The sequence below is a fragment of the Nothobranchius furzeri genome, chromosome 10, assembly GCF_043380555.1.
Source record: "Nothobranchius furzeri strain GRZ-AD chromosome 10, NfurGRZ-RIMD1, whole genome shotgun sequence".
In the NCBI taxonomy this organism is placed as follows: domain Eukaryota; kingdom Metazoa; phylum Chordata; class Actinopteri; order Cyprinodontiformes; family Nothobranchiidae; genus Nothobranchius; species Nothobranchius furzeri.
The window spans coordinates 40,933,365-40,960,148 of record NC_091750.1 but is presented as its reverse complement, the minus strand read 5'-3'; the positions used below and the strand labels follow the sequence as shown (position 1 = coordinate 40,960,148).

General features: G+C 44.5%; 1 protein-coding gene across 3 annotated transcripts in view; it reads left to right on the top strand.

The window, feature by feature from the left end:
* Positions 1 to 26,784, top strand: part of LOC107386025 (pbx/knotted 1 homeobox 2) — a 340,801-nt gene that overhangs the window by 253,299 nt on the left and 60,718 nt on the right. Inside the window, exon 1 of one of the 3 annotated variants that reach the window (XM_054730427.2) lies at positions 26,601 to 26,625. The exons of the other annotated variants lie outside the window; for them this stretch is intronic. The gene's annotated coding sequence lies outside the window, so the exon portion shown is untranslated. Of the gene's footprint in view, positions 1 to 26,600; positions 26,626 to 26,784 lie in introns of those variants that run through there. 3 annotated transcript variants of the gene reach the window in all.

The window sequence follows — 26,784 nt, the reverse complement described above, 5'->3', positions numbered from 1 at the left end:
GGCTGGACCGGAGCCTCTTGGACGGGCTGGACCGGAGCCTGTGCGTCCTCCACCGCCGAAGCAGGATGCGATGCATCCTCTTGGACCACCACAGAAGCAGGATGCGATGCGTCTTCTTGGACCACCGCCGAGGCAGGATGCGATGCGTCCTCTTGGACTACCGAAGAGGCAGGATGCTGTGCTTCCTCTGCGACCACTGCTGAAGGAGGATGCTGTGCGTCCTCTGGGACCACAGCTGAAGCAGGATGCTGTGCGTCCCCTGGGACCACCGCTGAAGCAGGATGCTGTGCGTCCTCTGGAACCTCCGCTGAAGCTGGTTGCAATGTGTTTTCTTGGACCACGGCCGAGGCAGGATGCGATGCATCCTCTTGGACCACTGCCGAAGCAGGATGCTGTGCGTCCTCTGGGACCACCGCTGAAGCAGGATGCGATGCGTCCTCAGGGACCACCGCTGAAGCACGACGGTTGCGTCGTCGTCGGCGTGTTTTTTTTTGGGCTCAACTGAGGTGTGGAGATGACGCTGGCAAGAACTGAGGAGAAATGACAGCCCACCGGAGAAAATGCAGCAGCGCTGTCTGGTCCAGGCGAAGGTGTGGAGGTTTGGCACATCGGTGCAACGGGGATGCTGATGGCTGGCGGTGCTGTGGGGCTGAAGTTCGCCAGCAGCTCCTTGGTGAACGGCCAAAACGACACCTCTTTGATGGGGTGATAGTCAAAATATCGGGTGGCCCACCGCATGACTGCCTCCCAGGCAGAGCACCAGGAAAGAGACTTTATTGAACTCTGAAGAGTTCAAGTTCAAACAACTGGCAACGTCCTGAATAAAAGTCCAACAGTTCTCTGGCTCACCATAATAGCGGTACGTCTGGGTAATCCGCTGGGTCCTGGGTGGTCGGTCATTATGTCACGTTGCGGCGATGTTTAGGACCCAAATATGCAGATTACCCAAACGACAAGAGGCAGAAGTTGGTTCAAAGTAAAAAATCCTTTTATTTGCAGTATAAAAGAACAAAAATAAATCCATGACAGCAAGCCAAAGTCCAAAAGTCCTGGAGCACAGGACACCCAAAGCTCTCTTAGAGCACAAAAAAACCCTAGAGACAAGAAGCTTACTAAGAGCTCGAAGACCTAGAGACGAAAAGCTCAGACAGAACACGAACAAACGCTGACAAAAATACAATGGACCGACAACCACACAGAGACAAGACAGGGCTTATATAGACTGGGAAGATGAGAGGGAGATGAATTACAGGTGTGTGGGGAGAGGGACCAGGTGAACACAATTACTAACTAAGGGAGGAGGAAGAAAACACTGGTGGGAAAAAACACACTAAATAATGAAAGGCTGTAACAAAGGAAAATGACCTAAGAGAAAAACAAAAGACCAGAAGGCATGAACCATAACTAATATTCTAAGGGGAAGCTGACACTATAGGAAAACACTACAGAAAGAAACTACAGGGGCGTGGCTAAGAGGGGGCCAAGAGGGCACAGGACCTGGGAGAGGGAAGTCTGAGGAGAGAAACCTAGAGGGCAAATGGGGAACACCAGGAGACACATGAGGAAGACACAGAGATGACACATGAGGGCGCTAGAAGACACAAAGGAGCACCTAGAGACGAATGAGGACACAAGGAGACACATGAGGTGAGATGCATACACGGACCATGACAGATAGAGCCTGCTGCACCTTTAGTCTTGTGATCAGCTTTGTTAGTCGTTGGTGCCTACATGTAATCTGAACAATTTTTTTTATCCGAACGATTTTGCACCAGCTGTATTTTATCAAACAGTGAATTTCCTCCGATAGAGGACTCCTATCACTCCTGCAGTGCTGGGAAAGTGCCCCTGGCCTGGACTGCAGCCCAACAGCCAATCATCTTTTACTGGGGTGAACTGTAGAATATTTAGCCAATTAACTTCACTCAGTTAATTTAATTTTAATCCAAAAAACTCACCAAACATGTTTATTTTTCTTTCTTTTGTCTCTCATCACCTTCCACGCTTGATGAAAAATGTAAAATATTTGAAAAACCTCAAATGAAATCTGGAAAGGTAAGCAGATGAACTCAACTCCAGTAGCCTATCATTGTGTGCCTCCTTTTATGGTCCCAGTGACCAAAGAAGTGCTCCTGGGGAAGAGTGAGAGGTGATGGAAACTACGGAATATTTCTGTAGAACATCCAAGACAATAGTTGTCATTGTTTTGTATTGGTGCAACACCAAAAATACATTTGCTTAAAGAAGCCCATCTGTCTGCTCCTGTAGCTTCTGAAAGCTTTAGAAACAAGGGTGCGTCCAACCAACCAACACCCCACAGCTACAGAGACAGCTCTGATAGGCTCCAGTTCTCCTCAACATGCTCCACCTCTTTGCTTCTTCAGCTGAAAGGACATCTGGAGAGCATTACAACAAGGACACCAGATCTTCCCGAAGTGCCTGGCTGGCTGGGTGGCCCACTCTAGCCTCCTGTCAACAGCCGGACACGGCCCGTCTTGCTGCAGGGAGGGAGATTCACACGCGCTGTTAAATTCTCACCAGCTGACATGAGATGGTGACCGCTGAAGTCTGCTTCTCTCCATGTGCTTCAGGTTTCCACTGATTAACCGGGGGGGGGGGGGGGGGGGGGGGGGGGGGGGGGGGTGTCACCATGAGTAGTCTTAGCTTCATGAAATTTTTCACAGAATATTGTTGTTTTTTTGTGACGAGTGAGTTCTTGCAAACAAAAACTACGTAGAAAGTTTAATTCTCTGGAGGCTAAACTGTGAGGATTATTGATTGGCATTTTCGTCCACGAATAAAAGAAGACAACGCACAAATAGACAATAACAAAAAACAGAAAAGATGGGTCCACTGTTGAACTATTTATGTCTAAGGAGACAATGTCCATGACTGGCAGGAAAAGCAGTAGATGTGACCACCTGAAAGGTGTTTGTTTGGTGAGAGCACATCTGGGGTTTCCCCTGGGTAGAAAAGTGTGGTAGCCGAGGATGGGGGTGGAGTGGAGTGCTCAGCTTAAACCGAACACGGCGCATCTGGTTGTTTCATCATATTTGTGACACTGCATAATATTATCAGCTGATTTTATTCAGAAGCAGAACTTACAGCGGTCGTTGCTGACCGTAGCTAGGCAGTAGCACCCCTACAGCACCTCCCTCTGCCTCATAAATGGTGACTGTGCCATGCCAGTGTCGGTACAGGATCTGCTCGGGTGCAAGATCGGCTCGGGGTCCTTCAACTGCCGATGACGTCAAAGTACGGCAAACCCACTCCGACAAAATACACTACACATCTTTATACTGTTGGAAAGAATTTAGCAGTTTCGTCATTAAAATAATGTTTCTTATGACGTAAGTTTGTGTTTATAATGGTATTTATAAAATAAAACACTATATTGTATTCATAATGTTGAACTCTTCTTTGAGCACTTCCCTTGAAGGATCATAGGTATTAGCATCACCTGTGAAATTGTATTAGCAGGAAAGAAGTGTGTCCCATTTATTGAAGTATTTTGTGTTTAGAGTTTTTGACGTCTTGTCCATGCGTAGTTCAGTTACGCTCATAGCTGCTAGCCAAAACTCTGGAGTTAAAAGTTTTCTGGCTTTACTAAAATACCTGTCTGTACTTATCTGATTGATGGTAGTTTTACTTTCTATTAGACTCCAAATGTAATCATTTGGCACGTATCTAATTCATAATTTGTAAGAATGTAATCAGCGATATTAGCATTAGCATTCCTATGGGGTTTTCTATGTATATTAGCATTGCGCTAACCAAAAAATGTAAAATATAAAAATATTTAGAAAATGATTAAAAATATATGTAAAATGAGCAAAAAATAGACAATTGCGATTAAAAATGAAAAGAAAGAGAGAAAGTGAATAGGAAAGAGCTAAATCAGTGGATTCTGAGGAAGGTGGAATAGGTGGGGAGAGCAGAATAAAGAGAGAGTGGTGAAGAAGGTCACACCTAAGCTAGCCTGAACAAGTGAGTTTTCAGCTGCTTTTTAAAGGAGACCACTGAGTCCACTGATCTCAGGCTTAGCCTGGTGCTGCACAACCATCGACATATAAATATTGGCCAATGGGTTTCCATAGTCTCCAGTAACACATTTTTGAAGATAAATGGGAGGTTGCCACCACCGCCATTTTGACCGTGTCACAGGTTCCGTCAAGCCCAGACAATTCCACAAAAGGGAAGAGGGGTGGAGCTGAGGGTGGGGCTGTAAGGTTGGGATCAACTGACGACACCTGGTCGAACTAGCTACAAGCTAACCTGAAGCTAACCCAAAGCTAATGCGGAGGTGGGAGCTAAGCTAATGGAGGTAGCAACCTAGCTACAACCAGAGTTAACTGTGCACAACACCAGAGCTTCTGAGTCAGAGATACGCTGGGCAGACAGCTGGGTATAATCGGGTGGAAAACGGAGGTCTCCGAAAGCTCCACAAGCCGGCAGCCCGCACAGCAGACAGAAGCCGCCATCAGACAGAGATGCGCCGAGCTGCAGGGAGTGGAGAACTGGGTGGAAAACAAAGGTCTCCCCTAGAGTTCCACAAGCTGATAATCGGAACCCAGATACACCACCATGTCATAGTTCTCCCCATTTTCTAAAGTGCAACATTATGTTAAATGCACTGGGTTTTACCCTATTACATTTAAATTTCATGGTTAAACAGTATATGTTAAAATCTAAGCTCAGCTAGTGCAAGAGCGGCAGTGACCTAAAATACATAAATATAATTTTACTTACCGAAAAAAATGAAGTGGAGACTCCTTGGACACTCTATTAGTGCAATTAATGCCACAGCAAGTCATTTTGTCCAACAATTGCACAAAAAATATCCAAAAAAGAATACACAAACACAGACTCAAAATGCGGGAGCAGTTTCCAGGCCAGACCGAGGCTCTACTGAGGCCTTTCCCCGCAGCTAGCTCTGTGGTCACGTGGGTCTGATGCTCACTAATTATACAGAAATTTAGGCTTTTAATACACTTAAACAGAAGAGTGAGAAAAAAAATTCACCCCCTCAGAGTTGTCATGAGTGTTAACTAGATAATTTAAACCAAAAACATGTTTTGGTACCAGGCTGTAAACATGTTTATTTCTGCTGTGAAACTGGAATTTTTAACATGGGAGTCAATGAGGATTTGCTCGCTTCTGACAGCAGCCCCCAGCAGATGAGTACCGTGGAACTGCAATTATTGTCACTTCCGGGTTGGCCTCAATTTTTGAGCTGCATTGTGGGGGCCTGTGCACAACCAGTAGGATTTGATCACTGGACCTCAGGGACCTGCTGGGGGTGTAGGGACTAAGAAGATCACCAATGTAAGATGGTGCTTGTCCATGTAAGGCCCTATACACCAGAACCATGATCTTGAAATGAACCCTGAAGTTGACTGGCAGCCAATGAAGCTGGAGGAGAAGCGGGGTGATGTGCACAGGCATTCTGAACCACCTGTAGATGGTTCAGGGAGGTTTTGCTCAGACACGTGAAAAGAGAGTTGCAGTAGTCTAAGCGTGAGGAGATGAAGGTATGGAGAACAGTCTCAAGTTCAGAGCGGGACAGAATGGGACTCAGCTTTGCAATGTTCCTGAGATGGAAGAAGGAATAGCGAACAAGAGAACGGACATGAGAAGAAAGATCAGCTGTAAGCCTCTGCTGAAAGGTGCAACAGCAGTGGCCACACAAGACACCTGCTTCCATAAACACAGATGCACACATAGTTAGCAAACCACCATAAAACACACACACAAAGACAGCAAGAGAAAAAACACCACATTACATTTGAGCAGGGCATACTGGAGTGTGTGTGTGTGTGTGTGTGTGTGTGTGTGTGTGTGTGTGTGTGTGTGTGTGTGTTTGTGTGTGTGTGTTGCATGAACGTTTTTTTAAGATGACAGACACCTGGTATCCTGTCTGGTGGACACCAGAGGTTAGGGGAGCTGTCAAGCTGGAGAAGGAGGCCTACAGGGCGTGGCAGGTCTATGGGCCTCCAGAGGCAGCAGACAGGTACTGGAGGGCCAAGCGAGGTGCAGCACAGGCAGTTGCCGAGGCAAAATCTCGGGCGTGGGAGGAGTTTGGCGAGACCTTGGAGAAAGACTATCTATTGGCTCCAAAAAAAAAATAAAAACAACAAATACGCAGTGTCGGAGCCCCTGGCGTGGATGAGATCCCACCTGGGCATCTCAAGTCTTTGGATGTTGTAGGACTGACTTGGTTGACACGTCTCTGCAACATTGCGTGGTCATCGGGGGCAGTTCCTGTGGAGTGGCAGACCTGGGTGGTGGTCCCAATTTTTAAAAAGGGGGACCAGAGGGTGTATTCCAATTATGGGGTCTCACACTCCTCAGCCTCCCGGGAAAGGTCTGCTCCAAGGTACTAGAGAGAAGGGTCCGGTCGATAGTTGGACCTCAGATAGAGGAGGAGCAATGTGGTTTTCGTCCTGGCCCTGGAACTGTGGACCAACTCTTTACACTTGCTAGGGTGATGGAGGGGTCATGGAAGTTTGCCCAACCAATCCACATGTGTTTGTGGATTTGGAGAGAGAAGGCTTAACACCGTGTCCCCAGAGACAACCTGTGGAGGACACCAGGAGCATGGGGTGGATGGTCTTTTGCTAAGGGCCATTCAGTCCCTGTACCAGAGGAGCTTGAGTTTGGTCCACATAGCTGGCAGTAAGTCGGACCTGTTCCCAGTGAGGGTTGGACTCCACCAGGGCTGCCCTTTGTCACTGGTACTGTTCATAACGTTCATGGACTGTAAAACAAAGGCGAAGTCAATCTGTATTTCACATCTGAATAAGGATGGAAACAGCAAAAGGACGGAAAGGGAACATAGGTACGTGCCAGCCAGGAGGGGGAGGCTGGAGAAGCTGTGGGTGTGGAGAAAAGTGAGAGGATGGAAAGAAACAATCATCGTTACAGGAAAGTGGCATCCAAAAACCTTCTCCAATTATCGTTGGCCACCACGCCAGTGAGACTGACTTAATTAAAATGACCGGGGGAGGGGCTTTGCGCATAAACACAAAGCTCAGGCTGTCTACCGCTCTTGCTTTTCAATTCCTCACTTCAAAAGAGAAGAAGGACATAATAAAACAGGAAACTCTCAGCTGACATCATCACCCAGTGCTGGTGTTTAAACTGTGTTAAGTGTGTGTGTGTGTGTGTGTGTGTGTGTGTGTGTGTGTGTGTGTGTGTGTGTGTGTGTGTGTGTGTGTGTGTGTGCTAGTGTGCATGCTTGTGAGTGTGTGTGTGTGTGTGTGTGTGTGTGTGTGTGTGTGTGTGTGTGTGTGTGTGTGTGCTAGTGTGCATGCTTGTGAGTGTGTGTATGTGTTAGTGGGCATGTTTGTGTGTGTGTGTGTGTGTGTGTGTGTGTGTGTGTGTGTGTGTGCGTGTGTGTACTCATCTTTACATGTTAACGTGACCATTGTTACATCGTGGAGACGTGTTGCTGGACAACCCGCTCTACCTCCTGAGCTCCTGCTGATCATGCCAAGCTTCATGCCATCAGGCCTCAGAGAGGAGTGGTGCTCCATTTAGAGGCCAGATGGTGCTACTTTAAACCATTGAGAGAAGTACATAACATATTACTGTTGGCACTACTGAGATGTCATCTTCTCTTAAATGCATGTTGTTTTCATCAGCTTGTGTTTCAGTGAAGCTCTGCCCACTCCCGCTTCAACAAAACACACTTACAACAGCATCTTAAGCCCGGATCACAATGTGCAATTTTTGACCGTCGTACAGGATTGTTCATGTCACACTGCACGGATTCAAAGAGAGGTGTCACATTGTGCGGAGCACAATTACCTAATGTCAAACTGCACGACTACGTATCCGCAGAAGGACGCGTTTACGTCACCTGAAAACATACGTCACTATTAGTAAAAAAAACACCCAAGAAGGCGACTCCGAGGGCGAAGAAATTTTTTGCATTAGCACCAGTTGGAACTACAATAAGTGCCAAAAATGAGCGTAAAAGGAGGAAGAAGAGGCTGTGGGAATGTGCCTGGGTAGGAAAACAAGGAGGTTTGGGCTGCCTTGTTCTGCAAAACGAGCTCGAGGTGAGCCTTCTTTTTTACTATTAGCATTGCTAATATGTTTGCACTAAAACTTGTGGTGACATCCAAACAAAAGATTCATGTTAAACTGATGGTTATGAATGACCTTCTTTTCTGTAGACTGGTGATCATGGCCGATTCAGAGATTTGTTGCGTTTGGATGGTGACCAGCTCGACCATCTGCTCGAGCTGGTCACCACATATATGCAACCAAAACACCCATCTGAGCCCGAGCGTTAGCACCACAGAGAGGCTGTCCGTGACTGGTAAGTGGAGTTGTTTAATAATAATCTGCACATCTCGTTATTGAGAGGAAGCTGATTACTTTGGATGATCTGCTTTTAGGGGAGACATTTGCTTCACCGAGCTTTCAGTACCGCGTGGGGAGGAGCACTATCAGTGGAACTGTGAGCAACATGTGCGAGACATTGTTTTACAAGACGACTACCTACAGGTACATGCATGGCCACTACTTTTTTCTGTTGTTTACAGTAACAATGTTGTTTTTCAGACTATTATGAGAGGGTCTGTTGTGTTTTTCTAGACACCTACCACAGAAGACGAATAGAGAAATTTGGCATCCGATTTTAAAGAGAGATGGACGTTTCCCCGTTGTGTTGGAGCTCTAGATGGGAAGCAGATAACTATCCGACCACCAGCCAGCAGTGGATGTGCTTTCAGAAACTCCCGCTTCTCTCTTGTTTTGCTGGCTGTTGTCAATATGAACTCTCAGTTTCTTTACGCACAAAGTGGCACCCAGGGCAGTCTGATGGAGGCGTCTTCGCACACTCTGATTTTAGAAGGGCCTAGATGGTAAACTTCTAAATCTAGCCCGACAAAATATTTGCTAGGTACCAACACACCCATACCATATGTGTTTGTGGAAGATGGGGCCTTCCCACTTCAGGAAAACCTTATGAAGCCTTATCCATTCAGGAACCTTGACTACGACCAGACGGTTTTCAGCTACAGGTTGTCTGGAGCTCGGCATGTAGTTGAAATTAGTTTTGCAACATTATCCAACAGGTGGCGAGTTTTCCTTACCACGATTGCTCTTGAGCCAGAGTTTGTGTCACAGATAACACTGGCAGCTCTGTCTTTACACAACTTTCTCACTGTACATGCTAAAGGCAGATACACAACCCTGTCCACAGAGAGGATGAGCGGCACAATACCATCCCTGGAAGCTCGTGAAACAACCAACCTCTTCCATTTAGTGGCACAGCTAAGCAGCAATGGGAGACATTAAAGTCCTATTTTGTCTAACCAAAAGGCTCTGTGACTTGGCAAGAAAACATGGCATAGTCGTAGGAGCTCTGTGTCATTTGTAGCAGCTGCTAATCGGCATCCTAAAAAGAATATCTGTAAACGTCTGGCTGAAAATGAATAAAACCTTTTTGGCAAATAATCCTTGGGCACCCTTCATGAACAAACAATAGTCATTTATGCATGCTACAGTCACTACACTGTTTTATATTTTAATTAGTTTATGCTGCAAGTGACATTTTGTCTACCTACCCTAGCAAACATGTTACCTGAATAATAAAGGTCAGAGTGTTTTTAGTCGCAAACTTTATTCTACATTGGAAACAGAAGCAAGAAAATATATGAAAGTAAAATACAATAAAGAAAAATACACTCAAAGGGCCATTCATGCACAGTCACTTTGTTTTTGTAAGGAGTGCCAACTTGAAGCTTTCCATCATGCTGTGCTGGACTATTATGGCTTGGGGTGTGCCACACAGGATATGGGCTGTATGGTGGCACAGTTGTTAGCACTGTTCCTTGCAGCACGAAGGTTGCAGGTTTGAAACTCAGCTGCGGCCTTTCTGCGTGGAGTTGCGTGTTCCCCCCATGCATGCATGGGTTTCCTCCGGGTAGTCCGGTTTCCCCCCACAGATCACAACGTGCCCTATAGGTTATAAATTGTAAGTCGCTTTGGAGAAAAAGCGTCTGCCAAATAAATAAACATAAACATATTGATGTCCTGTAAATGGATGTGATGGATTGGTGGGATATGTATTTTGGTTGGCTGAAGTCTTATAGAACTAGGATTGGGATAATAATACTTGTAACTTGTAACATGTTTTGTAACTATAACTTTCATTTTTTAGCATGTAATTCATATTTTGTAGCTTGTAATTCACGTTTTGTAACACTTGACTTTCATTTTCTAACACATAATTCTCATTTTAAAACATGTAACTTTTGTAACGTAGCATGAAATTTTCATTTTGTAACATGTAACTATTGTAACGTAGCATGAAACTTTCATTTTGTAACATTTAACTTTTGTAATGTAGCATTAAACTTTCATTTTGTAACATGTAACTTTTGTAACATAGCATGAACTTTCATTTTGTAACATGTAACTTTTGTAACATGTAACTTTTGTAACATAGCATGAAACTTTCATTTTGTAACATGTAACTTTTGTAACATTGCATGAAACTTTCATTTTGTAACATGTAACTTTTGTAACGTAGCGTGAAACTTTCATTTTGTAACATGTAACTTTTATAACGTAGCATGGAACTTTAGTTTTGTAACGTAACTTTTGTAATGTAGCATGAAACAGTCATTTTGTAACATGTCACTTTTGTAACATGTAACTTTTGTAACGTAGCATGAAACTTTCATTTTGTAACATGTACCTTTTGTAACGTAGCATGAAACTCATTTTGTAACATGTAACTTTTGTAACATGTAACTTTTGTAACATGTAATTTTTGTAACATAGCATGAAACTTTCGTTATGTAACATGTAACTTTTGTAACGTGGCATGAAACTTTCATTTTGTAACATGTAATTTTCGTAACAGCATGAAACTTTCATTCTGTAACATGTAACTTTTGTAACATAGCATGAAACTTTTATTTTGTAAATGCAACTTTTGTAATGTAACTTTTTTGACATGTAACTTTTGTAATGTAGCATGAAACTTTCATTTCGTAACATGTCACTTTTGTAACATGTACCTTTTGTAACGTAGCATGAAACTTTCGTTTTGTAACATGTCACTTTTGTAACGTGGCATGAAACTTTCATTTTGCAACATATAACTTCTGTAACATGTAACTTTTGTAATGTAGCATGAAACTTTCATTTTGTAACTTACAGAAAAATGTATGTATAGGTTTCAAATTACAACTAAAACACACAACTCAGTCTACAATTACAAAACTTACATCTATGTGTTACAAAACATTTTGCCCAATTCTAGCTTCCTTTCCTAAAGAACCAATGACCGATAAATTAAACTAAGCATTGCTTAAGAACTTACATTTTGACCTAGACCAGGATATTGTATCCAAGACATATGATTGGCTGATAAGACAAAACCTGGCATTGGTTCTTTGGATAAAGAAAGCTAGAATTGGGACAAAATGTTTTGCACACATAACTTTTGTTTCTATAGATTGTAGATGGAGATCTGTGCTTTTTTCTGCAAGTTACATAAGAAAGGTTTCACGTTACATATCAAAAGTTAAATGCTACAAAACAAATGTTACATGTTTCTAAGTGAAAATTTCATGTTACAAAATGAGAATTAGGTGTTACAAAATGTGAATTTCATGCTACACAATAAAAATTACAACTGCAAAATATGTTACAGTTACATGTAATAATGTCCAGATCTTAGCTCTATTAAGTCTCTTCAGATTCAGTGGCATCAAACAAATGATCTGTAATTATCTGCACGGTTTAATTGCGTAAGAACTGGCTTTCAATTAGATGGAGCTGATTAGCCACAAACTTGCCAAACTTCAGAGTCTTCTCGGGTAAAGGGTTGATCGACTACTTGTTTAAGCAAAGTCACTGTTTGTTTTTCATAACTGTCGTGTGCATTTTTGGATGTTGAGGTACTCTTCCGGCGCAGTGGGAGTTCTTTGTTGCCACTGCTACTTGGTTTGGGGTTTTCCGTATTGTTCTCAGGGAACTTGCACAGATCATTATGTCTTTCCCTGCAAATTAAAGAATGACTTGCGTAAAAAACATATGTCTAAGCATCAATAAGACATTACTTATGTTAGCATGGATTGCTGCGAGTTGGAGGCTAACATTTGTGGAAAAGGGCCATGGGCATGAAAGTAAACACGTATTTACTTACTTGGAATTTGCATCTACTCTGGGATTTCTCTCCAGGCGTTTTCCTTTGTGGATCGATTGTGATAGTCCTTATCATTCGTGTCATATGGACAGGGTCTGTGCTGCCAAAGTTGGATAAATTCCTCTTCTTATTTTACCCACCCAGGTGTGTAGCCTCCATTACTGCTAAAAAGCAATGTTGCAGTCCTTCTGTCATGTGACTCCATCACTAATTTCTTATGTGACCGCCTGGTTGTGTTTTCATTGTTACAGATAAGAATCTTAGGTTTTCAAGCATGCTTGTAGACTGTCTGAGGCTGATTTGGGTCGCGAGATGGCTCAAAAAGCTGTCGCAGAGCCATTCACACCGTACATTCACAGCATGATGCACATATATGCAAATCACCCTGACGTTGACTGTTTTTGGTCACAATTCTACTCAGGACGTGGGATTTGGCAAAGATGGCCAAAAATTGCACAGTGTGATCCGGGCTTTAAGCAAGTTTGCTGTTGCATTGGGATTGGTAGTCCAGTGGTTGACCCAACTAGCCTGGCCTGCCAGACTCCTCTGTTTAATTCTGCACAGAGAAAGGGTCTTGGACCTCTCCTTCCTGAGATGGAAGAAGGAAGAGTGAACAAGAGAATGGACATGAGAATCCAGGGTGAGAGCTGGGTCAAAAGTCACACCAAGATTCCTGACAGGGGGCTTGGTGTGAGAAGCAAGCTGACCAAGAGAGTCTCTGACTTTGGGAACCAGCTTGTCTGGGGCACAGATGAGGATCTCGGTATTATCTTCATTCAGCTGTAGAAAGTTCCCACCATCCAGGTTTTAATAGAGTCTAAGCAGGTGTGTAACAGCTGCAGCTTAGACATCTCATGGGGCTTCAGGGAGATGTACAGTTGGATGTCATCTGCATAAAGATGGTAGGAGATACCTTTGAAGGAGCTCAGGATGTGCTGAAAAGGAAGCAGATAGAGGAGGAAGAGCAGAGGTCCCAGCACAGAACCTTGTGGGACACCATGGGTAAGAGAGGTGGTGGAGGACCTAAACTTAGAGACGGCCATAGAGAAGAAGCACTCAGAAAGATAAGAGGAGAACCACTCCAGAGCAGATCCTGATAGGCCTACCCAGTCTCTCAGCCTCTCCAGTAGCAGGTGATGGTCAACAGTGTCAAAGGCCGCAGTCAGATCCAGCTGGACCAGAACAGAACAGTCCCCTGCATCACTGTGAGTCAGAAGGTCATTAGAGACCCTAAGAAGAGCTGTTTCAGTAGAATGACCCAACTGTAAGCAATCATAGATGTTAAGTTCATCAAGAGCAGCTGTGAGTTGTTTAACCACAACCTTTTCCAATATCTTGGAGATTAACAAAAGTTTAGAGATGGGTCTGAAGCTGCTATGAAGAGAGGGGTCAAGACTCGTTTTTTTAAGAAGCGGGTGGATTATAGCGTTCTTAAAGTAAGCAAGGACCTGACCAGAAACCAAAGAAGCATTAAGTATAGAGAGCACGCTGGGACCAATGTACTGAAAAGCACTTTTAAACAAAGATTAGGGTAAAATGTGTGTGTGTGTGTGTGTGTGTGTGGGGGGGGGGGGGGGGGGGCATGCAGAGGTCTTCATAGAGTTAACTAGTTTGGTTAACTCAGTCAAAGAAACAGGAGCAAAGCTATCTAGGATGATGAGCCTGGTTGGAGTCGGGAGAGGCAGCGATAAGGCTGAAGGAGATATGCTAGCTCTAACCTTATTGACTTTGTCCACAAAGAAAGACAGAAAGTTCTCGCAGTCTGCAACAGAGTGGATGGAGGCTGTGGGAGTGGCAGGAGAGACAGTGCTGCTGATGGTGTTAAACAGCACCTTGGGGTTCCCTTTGCTCTGGGACACCAGGTTGGAAAAATAGGGATCCCTCGCGTCTCTGACTGCAGAGTTAAAGGATTTCAGAAGATACTTTAGGTGCAGCAGATGGACGCGGAGATGGGTTTTCTTCCACAAGCACTCAATTTTTCTGCTTTGGCACTTCAGGCTGCGAAGGCTGTCATTAAACCAGGGAGTAGGGTTCACTGCAGGAACTGATCTGGTTCTGACAGGACAGATGTTGTCCAGAATGGAGAGGCAGTGCTCGTTAAACTGAGAAGTTAAGGAATCTGGGTCGTTATCAGAACAGGGTGGATCATAAGCAGCAGAAAAATTGCTGGCTGTGCTCTCATTAAGAAAATGAGAACTAACCATACGGCGAGCAGGAGGTGGGGATGCAGAAACTGACAAGTTAAAGAAAATGCAATGGTGATCTGAAATATAAACGTGCTCAGGACTAACACTGTCAACATTTAGACCCAGGGTAAAAACAAGGTCCAGAGTGTGCCCCCTGGTGTGTGTGGGGCCAGAAACATGTTGGGTAAAGCTGAAGGAGTCCATGAGGCTGGAGAAATTCAATGGCAAAGTTGTCTGAGAGATCATCAATGTGGATGCTAAAGTCACCAACAATCACCAGTCTGGACAGCTTCTGATTCTTTCTGTAAGCTGGAAATTATTAAAAATGGATCTGGTCAGTTGGTCTCTCAACGCGACTGGCAACCTTTTTTCAACGATGAGAAAGGGAGAAGGGGCTCCTGGGAAAAGTGGAACCTGATATGCCTCTCAACTGTCTGTAGAGGATTCTGAAGATGTTTGGATATTTATCGTTTTGTTGTCGGGATTCCTGCTGTTTGGCATGAGCGGTTACCTGACTTAACGGAAAATTAACGAGCTTTCAAGGAACATTGGCTCAATCCCGGAACTCAGGGATGGAATGCATCGTGCTGTGAATGCACAAACTCATAATAGTCGAGATGAGTTGTAAGCTTGGAGCTTTGGCTGAGATTCAGGCTCTGGCACAAAAAGTGGATACATTCAAGGAGCGAGTGGATGGATCAACACGAACTGGGATGGATTAATTACACCAGTATTGGATTTAGAGGGGTTGAAGACCAACAGAACACTAAGGCACAGAGGAAATTATCTCTGTCTTTACCCAAAACAATTTTTATCTGAATCTGGTGCCCTTGGAGTCTGTGACGCTGAGGTGATATCTCCCCCCTCAGAAGAAATGTGGAATGCTGCCGTGGCTATGGAAACTCTTTCTCCCTATCCCAGCCTGGGCGGGACTGTGACCGATGAAGGCCATGGAACCGTATTTAGGATTCACTGTGCCCTCTAACCCATTTTCTCCCTCCCCTGTCCAAACAGAGGTGATGAGCGCTGCCCCATGCGGCTGCGAGCACTGAAGTGATGAGAGTCCCAACCCTACCTCCCCACCTAGTGGACACTTATGTTGTGTAATGTCTGAAGTCTGTGTGCATATCTGTCTGAGGTGTTTTTTTACATAGCAAAGCTACCCTCTCTGTTGAGGTTAACTCTGAAGTGCGTTTTTTCCCTCCCCCTGACTCTGTCCTCAAAGAAACCCTCTTGATCTATTACGGTAGCGCGACTCGGGTTGCGAATGACCACATTCACCAATTCTTGTCATGTGTCTATGTATGTATGTCTGATCTCAGCATTGTGTGTACTGAAACTCTAATTTCCCTCTGGAATTAATAAAGTATTTTTGAATTGAATTGAACTGAATTCACAGTGGAGGGTAGAAAGTCACTTAACTCCTGAAGGAAAGAACTGTTTGGACCAGGTGGATGATAGACCACAGCACAGTAGAACGGGTCCTTACGCCCGACTTTAATCAGCTGCAGTTCAAAGGAAGCAAAGCAACCAGAGGTTGTAGAGCTACATGGAAGATGGTCTCTGAAAACAACAGCTAGGCCTCCACCACTACCAGAACCCTGGGGCTGGCTAAGAAAAGAATAACCACTCGGGCAGAGTTCAATCAGACCAGAATAATCAGATGTTTGCTGCCAAACTTCAGTCAGAAACAGAAAATCCAGGTTTTTAGAGAGAATTAGATCATTGAGCAGGAAGGGCTTATTGTTAACCTAACGGGTATTTAATAGAGCCATGCTGAGTGAGGTGGAGGAATCAGAAACTACAGAATCACCTGGAGTTAGTGGACGTAAATTAGCAGAGTTAGATCGACTGTGTTTATAAAAACCACTTATGGAGGGAACAGGAGGAGAAACCACTGAAGAATGAGGATAAACCAACCTTAAAAGACGGACGGAGAAACCGCGCCACAATGCAGCCTGGCGGGAATGCGGAAGTGGCGCTCAAGTCGCCAAACAAAGGACAAGAAGCTAGAAGATCACGTCGATGTTTACTAGATAAACCACACTTTAAGAGAAGTCTTATCCTCACCTGGATTCCTGCTCATTTACCTCTTTCCCTCAGATATATTCCTATGCTGCCCATTACAATAGCAACAATGACTGCTGGAAGGCAGCACCAGTCATCTGCTGTTTGATTAGAAGAAACACACATCGCCTGTTTATGTACTCTGTCAGGGCACCCCAGGGTGGCTGTGGCTACACTGTAGCCCATCATAGATGATGCCAGCAGGCTGAACAAGCTGATTAGGAAGGCTGGTTCTGTCCTGGGTGTCAGACTTGAGAACTTGGAGGAGGTGTCTGAGAGGAGAATGCTAAAAAAGCTTCTCTCTATCTTGGACAACCCCTCCCACCCCATGCACGCCCACATGATTGACCATCGAAGCACACGCAGCAAAAGACTCATTGCCCCTAAATGCAGAACTGACCGCCACAGGAAATCCTTCGTACCGGTGGCAATAGGATTGTTTAACTCTTCCTCACCCTGTAGGTGATTCACCTAATACTATTACCTAGGCTATTCTGTTCCATCCCAGACCGTGCAATATTACCCAAGAGTTCTTATTGGAAATATGTTTGCATCCCTCCATCATATGCTGCTACTACCCTAATTCTATTGCACAATACTCTGATCATTTTCGAAAATCGCCTGCACTGATAGCTTAGTTACTTATTCACCAGGATACAGTCATGTATTTTATTTGTTCAGTTATCTGAGTATTTCTCTTGCACTATCCTATTGTGTACTACTGTACACTATTTTTACTGTATATATCGTATATCTTATATCTGTTTCACCTGTTTCTTTGTCTCTCCTACTGCTTTGAGCATGTACATGACACAACAATTTCCCTCGGGATAAATAAAGTTGTTCTTATCTTATCTTATCTTATCTTATCTTATCTTATCTTATCTTATCTTATCTTATCATCATCATCATTGTGTGAGTGTTTGTGTGAATGGATGAATGATTCACTTTAGAGTAAAGCGCTTTGGAGTCCTCTGACTCTGAAAGGTGCTATACAAGTGCTTATTTAATGCATCCTTGTAGTTTAAAGTATTTGACTTTCAGCCCTAGGCTATCTCAATCTAAATCACCTTTTCCACAATTATAAAGAAATGTTTGAATGGGTGTGTTTTTCTGTCCTGATCTCATTCTATTGAAACAGGAAGTAACACAATCAGACTTCAGATCTTTACCAACCAAACAGACATTTGCATAGATACAAAGAAAGTAGGAATTCCAGTCAGATTGGAGCGCTGCTGTCAATACCCAAGGGAAATTCTTCTGTCTTCATTAGGACCGGGGAGCTGTTTTGAATATTTGAAGGGCATCTGTTTGGAAGTTCAGCATGAAAGAATAAAACCCAGAAGATTATAGACATGAGTTTAAAGCTTTAATGCCACAGGAAAATGAGATAGACAGGTGGAAACATCCTCTGAATGGAAGGTGATTGTTGTGTAGCAATTTTTACATATTAATTATGACCAATACGATGTGATGATTGATATGAAATATAAATCTGATTTATCTTTGAATGTTTAATCAGAAGATTCTAGGGTTCTTTGCTTCTTCAGGGACCATAAACACACTTTGTATTAATTCAGACAGAGTCAGTATGTAGTTTATAAAATGAATTTAATTATTTTTCCTAAACTAATGGTACATGACAAGATATGAATAATGAGATGTGGTGTGGTGGATGTGAGGTGTTGTGATGGAAGCTAGATGTTGTAGCAACCGTTCTTTTTATCTGAGAGAAAATGTGAAATCTGGCTGTAAAAAATTTTTTTTGTTTGTTGTAAACTAGTGAGTTGTTTATTAAAAACAGCATCAGTCGTGCCAAGTCTACGCACCCTTGGTGTGGAGGTTGTGGTTCGATGGTCACTGCTGGTGTAGTGAACTCTGATATCAGGAATCCGTAGATAGTTCCGATAGGACGCGTCCAGTCTGAGATCCCTACAGGTGAAGGCAGGACGCTGGAATGCTTGTTTGCATCTAAGGTTGTTTGCTTGGCTCTTAGAAGAGCAGGTTGTCTGGTATCAACCGCAGTGTTGCAGAGAGGCTTTGACTGGAGGTTAAAGGAGTTTGTTTCAAAAGAGGCTTCTTTCCCGATTTGGCAGAATCGGGAGTCAGCTGGAAACTGATTTTATCAGGAAGTAATTCTTGTTTTATTGAACTACTTGTTATGATTACTGGCCAAGTTTGGCCAATCAGAATGTGACACGTTTGAGTATTTACCAACATCCCTCAGAAAGCCATGCCTTCCTTCAGATACAAAAATGTTTTTAACCTTAACATGCACCTTATTGTAATGTGTATGAGTGTAAACAATGATTAACTTGTTAAATCAACACATAGTGATTTGTGATATAAATGGATCATTGTAAGAATATTCATTTCAAATTCATTGATTTAAGCACAGATTATTCAAACATTTCATTTAAACATCTTGTTCATTCACCACATGTGATTATTTAAGCTTATGAGTTGTAAAATCATGGAGTCTTCACTTGTTCAGAGTGAAGAGTGTTGACGTCTGGCATTCAGACAGAGAGTGTAGGAGACCTTGGGTTAGACTGTTTGTCTCCAGTGTTTTGTCTTCTGGTATGTCAACAAGAACTGAGCAGAACCTTCTGGGTTTGGAGGCCAAATAGAAAGTGGATTTGTTTCTGTAGATGAAAGGTTATTAGAAATGTGTTGGTGTGTGCCATGTAGCTCAGTGGCGTTGATGTAAACACGAATATGTTAGACCACCAAAGCAACACAGACTCAAACTCTGATGGGTAGGTGGTTTCACATGCGTGACTAGTTGAATATGTTTGAATGTTTCTGCACCATGCGGCTTCCCATGTCCACTTGTTTTACCAAAGAGACAAGCAGAAGCAGGGAAACGCTGCAGGTACACCGGGTCACACACCTTCAGACTGACCAACAGCTTCTTACCCTAGGCCATCTAACACACACACATCACACAAACTGCACTTTATACGACCCTTGTTTTCTGTGTTTTTGCATATTTTAACACATTTATGTTTAATTGTTGGGTTGTATTGGCTTTTCTTTAAAGGTGACCCATTAAAAACCCATTTTTAATGATTAGGTCTGATTCTAACGGGTCGCTCTGAATGTTTCATGCAGGCTGAACATGAAAATAGTTTCCTACACCTATCTCCTGCTTTAGCTTCTGATAGAAAACAGATGGCAAAACTTTAGAAAAGCCTGACAGATCTATGTCGCACGATGGGGAATGCTGTTGTTGGTTTAGCATCCAGGAAACAGCGGAGAATGTCTCTGCTAGTAGAAGCTAATCATTAGCATTAGCAACTCCACCACACAGCAGAACACCTCCAGGCTGGTGTTATTTATGGAGGTAAAATATCAACTTTGCAGAGCAGACAGAGTCAGTGGTATAGTCGTGTTGCTGTTAGCCAATCAGAGGAGAGATGTCCACATATCAGGAAGTAAGGCTGTAAGACCTGCCATCTGACGCTCAGCTGTGATGTGGGTGACTTGTAGATACTAGAAGTAGTGCACCAGTATATTTTTTCTCCTCCAAAAGGACTTAAGGGCATTTTTTCCTGCTGAAGACTACTGCAAATGTGATGATTAAACGAGTGACCCACACCTTAACATAAGTGTCTTTTTCTTTTGTGGTGGAGCACCCTCAACTTTTGAACTCAGAATATAATAAGAACAAAGGTCTATTTTAATTATTCTATTTGGAGCATCAACAGCTTCTCTGTGTCCATGTTGGTGTCCACATGAACAGGAAGGGTCCTTCTCAAGGCCTCAGGATCCGCCTCATCTAGCTTGAGTCCAATCCACAACAGCAAATAAATAAATGATCGCAGTGAGAGCTGAAAGTGTGAGTTGTGTGTAGGTTTTGTGGGATTTGTGGTGAGGACTTGTGGCTGCAGTTAATGAGTTAGCCTTGGAGTGAGAACTGGATTGTGATTGCAGATGCACAAGGCTTTCTTTAGCCTGAGGAGGATTTGTAGTCTGTGGGTTAGACTCTTGTAGCCTCAGGCTGGGTGTGTGCCCTAGCTTTGATATATGTGCATGCTTGTAATCTGGCTACGAAGCAGTAAGGGAGGCTTTTACGTGAGGATGACCTGAAGCTTAAAGGTGTGTGTGTGTTTGTGTGTGTGTGTGCGTGCGTGTGTGTGTGTGTGTTTGTGAGACTGTCTGTCTCTGCATGGGGAGAGCTTTTGCTGTGATCTGTGTGCTTTTAGATTTTTTGTAATGACTAAAACCACACATTTGCACACCCTTGACTCTCCCAGCCCCAGATCTCATTACCATTCTGCCCTTCAATCTGTGGTTTTACTAAGCACCATCAGGCATCGCCTCCTGGTGTTTGCAAGCCTGACAATGAGCAGATGATTAGATCCTGCTCATATTCAAAAGCACCTGATCTATTTATTCAGCTTCATCTTTTGTAGCTCATCAGGATGCATAAAATCGGACCAAGGAAAGAAGACGTTGAAGGTCAGGCTGACTCTAAAACCTGATTTCTACCTGTCCGTCTTCAGAGGTAGGGAGACGCGCCACATGATCATGCATCAGTACAAGGGCTCTTTACAGGCCTGCAGGCGCTTGCTGTCTTTACACAACACAAAAGCAGCGCGAGGTGATCTGTACGTCACACAGAAACACAACATAGCACAACGATGGTGGCGATGGGGGCTTTCTACTGTCATCATGTTAATGTTATTTAGCTGTTTGATATTTGAACACGTTTATTCAAACAAATACTAACTGATAACTCTTTCTGGTCATTGATTTTATCACCATTTTATTATTACAGATGTTTTTGAACATGTTACATGAACAGAAAATGAAAAGATGGTAAGGAGACAAGATTATTTATAATACGTTACAATTATTTACAGATCAAAACCAGTATGGACCAGTTATGTACGGTTAAAGTAGGATTAACCTGAATGACTCTTCCTGCATCATTTATTTAAACTGAGTGAGCAGGAAGTCTTTAACAGTGCAGCTGGATCTGCTGCAGGAGGATCCAGACGTGGATGGAGGGTTGGAGCAGACCCGTGGCTGGACGTCTGGTCAGAGGAACGTCATACAGGACGGTCTGCAGAGAGAGCTTTGGGACACTTCCTCTCACTGTCCACTCCATCGTCCATCTACAGCGACTGCTGGGCTGGCTCAGACGACAGCTGTTACATCTCTAAGATGTATTCAGAAATATGAATTGAGGAGGTGGTTTATGGATCCACTGGTATAACAATTGTGACTCTTGCCTGTTAGCAGTTGTGGTCTGGTGGTACCTTCTCCAGGACAGAGCATCACTGACCTCCTCCATTCCAGCCTCTCATCATCTGCACCTCAGGCTCATCCTCCAGGGCCACAACTTCACCAGCACAGAGGCAGATGTGCAGATTAGTTTTTTTTAATGTAAAACAAAGCATATAACCTGCAGTACACTGGGTCTGTTATGTTTAAAGAAAAGCAGGGAATACTTATATAAAAACTACAGATAATGTAAGAGATCTAAGCATTATTAGGCTTAAGTTGAATAAACAAATGTACATTAAAAACACATCAATTCTGTTCTATTAACTTGCAAAGCCCATTTTTAATACTTTAACATCCAGTTTATGCTAAAAAAGGTATAAAACCAGATTAGCATGACAAATTTTCCCACTGTATTCAACATTTGTAATGCATTTAGTTCATATTAATTACTTGAGTGTTAATACTCTGTAGTAGTGTGTTTACCGCACCGTTCATTTTAGAAGAAGAAGAAGAAGAAGAAGAAGAAGAAGAAAATATCATTTCTATAGCACCTCTCAAGATAAAAATCACGAGGTGCTTCACAAAAACAAAAACAAAAAATATAAAAATTGTAAAAATTTTAAAAAGCAATTCGAAAATGTTTAAAAATATATTTAAAATGAGCAAGAATAAGCAATTGCGATTTAAAAGAAAAAATGTTAAGAAAGGGAGAGAGTGAATAGGAAAGAGGGAAATCAGTGGATCCTGAGGAAGGTGGAATAGTGGTGAAGAAGGTCATACAAAAGCCAGCTTGAACAAGTGAGTCTTCAGCTGCTTTTTGAAGGAGACCACTGAGCCACTGATCTCAGGCTCAGGGGGAGAGAGTTCCAGAGTCTGGGGGCCACAGCAGCAAATGATCTGTCACCTTTGGTCTTTAGCCTGGTGCGCTGCACAACCAGTAGGCTTTGATCACTGGACCTCAGGGACCTGCTGGGGGTGTAGGGACTAAGAAGATCACCAATGTAAGATGGTGCTTGTCCATGTAGGGCCCTGTAGACCAGAACCAGGATCTTGAAATGAACCCTGAAGTTGACTGGCAGCCAGTGAAGCTGGAGGAGCAGCGGGGTGATGTGGGTGTATTTGGAGGACTTAGTCAGAAGCCGTGCACAGGCATTCTGAACCACCTGTAGACGGTTCAGGGAGGCTCTGCTCAGACACCTGAAAAGAGAGTTTAGTTTGAAGCCACAGAATGAACCACAGTTTGTTCTGTAGCTTCAAACACACATGAATGTCATTTTATTTCATCTTTAATTTTATGATCAAACTGATTTTTTTTCTGACTTGCTTGGCATTTTGATTCAAAAGGGACGGTTCTTAAAGCCGCTAAAATGATTCCATTGAAAAATGTGGTTGGTTCCCATAGGATGGTCATTTAGCATCAGCTGTGAGCTTGTCTGGACCGGATCTCTGGTGGAACTGGGGAAATAGGAAGTGAGTTCATTTTTAGGAAGTGTTTGTTTATAAACTTTGACCGATCAGATCTGAGATAGGAGTTTACCAAGACCCCCAGGGGTCACACATTCCTCAGGCATTCAGTAGAGGCTGGTTCCACTTAAGGTGAAATAAATCTGTTAAACATTCATTTGTTAATATACTGATATTAATATGTGGATGTAACTGATAATAAATGATTATTAAATCATCAAGTAGACTCATTTAGTGTATTAAGATCTGAAATAAGTCAAGAAATAAAAAACATTTACTTTGATGAATTAATTAATTATCAGATCACTTTAGATAGAAGATTCATTGTAGATAACACAGATTATGATTGTAAATAACCTGTGGATTGAAAGAAATAGTTTCATGAGACCAAAATAAGATTCCTTTGATTAAAGAGTAAAAGTCTCGTCTTCTGCATGGACCTTGGAGCTGCAGCTCCATGTAATCATGAGAGGTTGTTTGGACTTAGTTTCCAGATGGTGCCGCTAGAGAAGTTAAACATGGAATCGTTTTGGTTTAGGGGAGAACACGATGCGTCCGGGTGAGGGAACACTGTTTCTATTTATATTGTTTTTCATAAGAGGTCTTTGGGGTGCTCCTCCTTGAACCGTCACCTTATCGTGGTGGAGGAGTTTGAGTTCCCTAATGATCCTAGGAGCTATGTTGTCTGGGGCACTTTGTGCCCCTGGTAGAGTCTCCCATGACAAATGGGACTTAGGTGAAGGGTGAGACAAACAGAGTCGGAGTACCCGGCCTGGAGGGCTACCGGGGTCCCACCCTGGAGCCAGGCCTGGGGATGGGGCCCGTGAGCGAACGCCTGGTGGCCGGGCTTTCACCCATGGGGCCTGGCCGGGCCCAGCCTGAACCGGATGCATGGGCTCATCCAACTGTGGACCCACCACCCGCAGGAGGAACATCAAGGTCCGGTGCAGTGTGCATCGGGTGGCAGACCGAGGCGGGAGCCTTGGCGGTCCGATCCCCGGACAAGGAAACTGGTTACTGGGACATGGAACGTCACCTCGCTGGCGGAGAAGGAGCAGGAGCTTGTGGCAGAGGTTGAGCGGTACCAGCTAGAAATAGTCGGACTCACCTCGACACATAGCATTGGCTCTGGAACCCAAGTCCTTGAGAGGGGTTGGACACTCTCCTTTGCAGGAGTTGCTCTGGGTGAGAGGCGGAGGGCTGGGGTTGACTTTTTGTTAGCCCCAAGACTCTCTGCCTGTGTGTTGGGGTTTACCCCGGGGGACGAGAGGGTAGCTTCCCTGCACCTTCGGGTCGGGGAACGGGTCCTGACTGTTGTTTGTGCTTATGGGCCAAATATCAGTTCAGATTACCTACTCTTTTTGGAGTCCCTGTGCTAGATACTGCTCCATCAGGGGACTCCTTATTCCTGCTGGGGGACTTCAATGCTCACGTGGGCAATGACAGCATGACCTGGGGGGGGGGGGGGGGGGGGGGGGGGGGGTTGGGAGGAACGGACCGCCTGATCTGAACTCGACTGGTGTTTCGTTATTGGACTTCTGTGCAAGCTGCAGTTTGGCCATAACGAACACCATGTTCGAACATAAGGATGCCCATCGGTACACTTGGTACCAGAACAGCCTAGGTTGCAGGTCGATGATAGACTTTGTAGTCGTATCATCTGACCTGCGGCCATATGTTATGGAAACCCGAGTGAAGAGAGGAGCAGAGCTGTCAAATGATCACCACCTTGTGGTGAGTTGGATCAGATGGCAGGGGAAGATGCTGCGTAGACCTGGCAGACCCAAACGCATAGTGAGGGTCTGCTTGGAACGCTTGGCAGAAGAACATGTCAAGACGGTCTTCAACTCCCACCTCCGGCAGAGCTTTGACCGCATCCCGAGAGCAGTGGGGACATCGACAAAGAGGATCTGGCAAACTGTCCGGCGCCTCAGCAGAGGGAGTCAGCAACTCGCTCACACTGTTTACAGTGAGGATGGGGAGCTGCTGACGTCACCTGGGGCTATAGTCGGGCGGTGGAAGGAATACTTTTAGCAGCTCCTCAATCCCACCTACGCACATTCCGAGGAGGAGCCAGAGCCAGGAGACCTGGGGATGGACTGTCCAATCTCTGGGGCAGAAGTTGCTGAGGTAGTCAAACAACTACACAGCGGTGGAGCCCCGGGGGTGGATGAGATTCGTCCTGGGTATCTCAAGGCTATGGATGTGGTAGGGCTGTCGTGGTTGACACGTCTCTGCAATATTGCGTGGTCATCGGGGGCAGTTCCTGTGGAGTGGCAGACCGGGGTGGTGGTCCCCATCTTTAAGAAGGGTGACCGGAGGGTGTGTTCCAACTATAGGGGGATCACACTCCTCAGCCTCCCTGGAAAAGTCTACTCCAAGGTACTGGAGAGGAGGGTCCGATCGATAGTTGAATCTCAGATTGAGGAGGAGCAATGTGGTTTTTGTCCTGGCCGTGGAACTGTGGAGCAGCTCTATACCCTTGCAAGGGTGATGGAGGGGGCATGGGAGTTTGCCCAACCAATCCACATGTGTTTTGTGGATTTGGAGAAAGCTTGTGACCGTGTCCCCAGGGGCACCCTGTGGGGGACGCTCCAGGAGTATGGGGTGGGTGGCTTTCTGTTAAGGGCCATTCAGCCCCTTTACCAGAGGAGCGTGAGTTTGGTCCGCATAGCCGGTAGTAAGTCGGACCTGTTCCCGGTGAGGGTTGGACTCTGCCAGGGCTGCCCCTTGTCACCGGTTCTGTCCATAACCTTGAAGGAAAGAATTTCTCGGCGCAGCCGTGGTGTGGAGTGTGTCAAGTTTGGTGGCAGGAGAATCTTGTCTCTGCTTTTTGCAGATTGTGTGTTCCTCCTAGCTTCCTCCAGCTCTGACCTTCAGCTCTTGCTGGGTAGGTTCGCGGCCGAGTGTGAAGTGGCTGGGATGAGGATCAGCACTGGGACCATGGTTCTCGACCAGGAAAGGGTGGCTTGCCAACTCCGGGTCGGGAGAGAGGTCCTGCCTCAAGTGGAGGAGTTTAAGTATCTCAGGGTCTTGTTCACAAGTGAGGGTAGGAGGGATCAGGAGATCGACAGGCAGATTGGTTCGGCGTCTGCAGTGATGCGGACGCTGAGCCGATCTGTCATGGTGAAGAGGGTGGCCGGGCTCAGCCTTAGAGATTGGGTGAGGAGCTTGGACATTCGGGAGGGACTCGGAGTAGAACTGCTGCTCCTCCGGATCGAAAGGAGTCAGTTGAGGTGGTTTGGGCATCTGATCAGGATGCCTCCTGGACGCCTCCCTGGGGACGTGTTTTGGGCATGTCTGCTTTTGTGACTCCTTTACTAAAAGGTGATGACCCAGCTCTGTTAACAAATTACCGACCAATATCTAATCTGTGTGTCCTGGGAAAACTTATAGAGAACTTAATAAGTGAACAACTGAAAAACTTTTTTTTTCAGATGGCCTTCTCTCAGGTCTGCAGCTTTCAGAAAACAGCACAGCACCATCACTGCAACTACAAAGGTGATCAATGACATTCATGTTGCTCTGGATAAAAAGCAGTACTGTGCTTCACTTTGTATTGATGTGTCAAAAGCCTTTGACACTTTAGACCATGCTGTTTTAAAACCAAAGCTTCTTTGTTTGGGATTGTCTGAACATTGTGGTTCACTACTTGAAGGA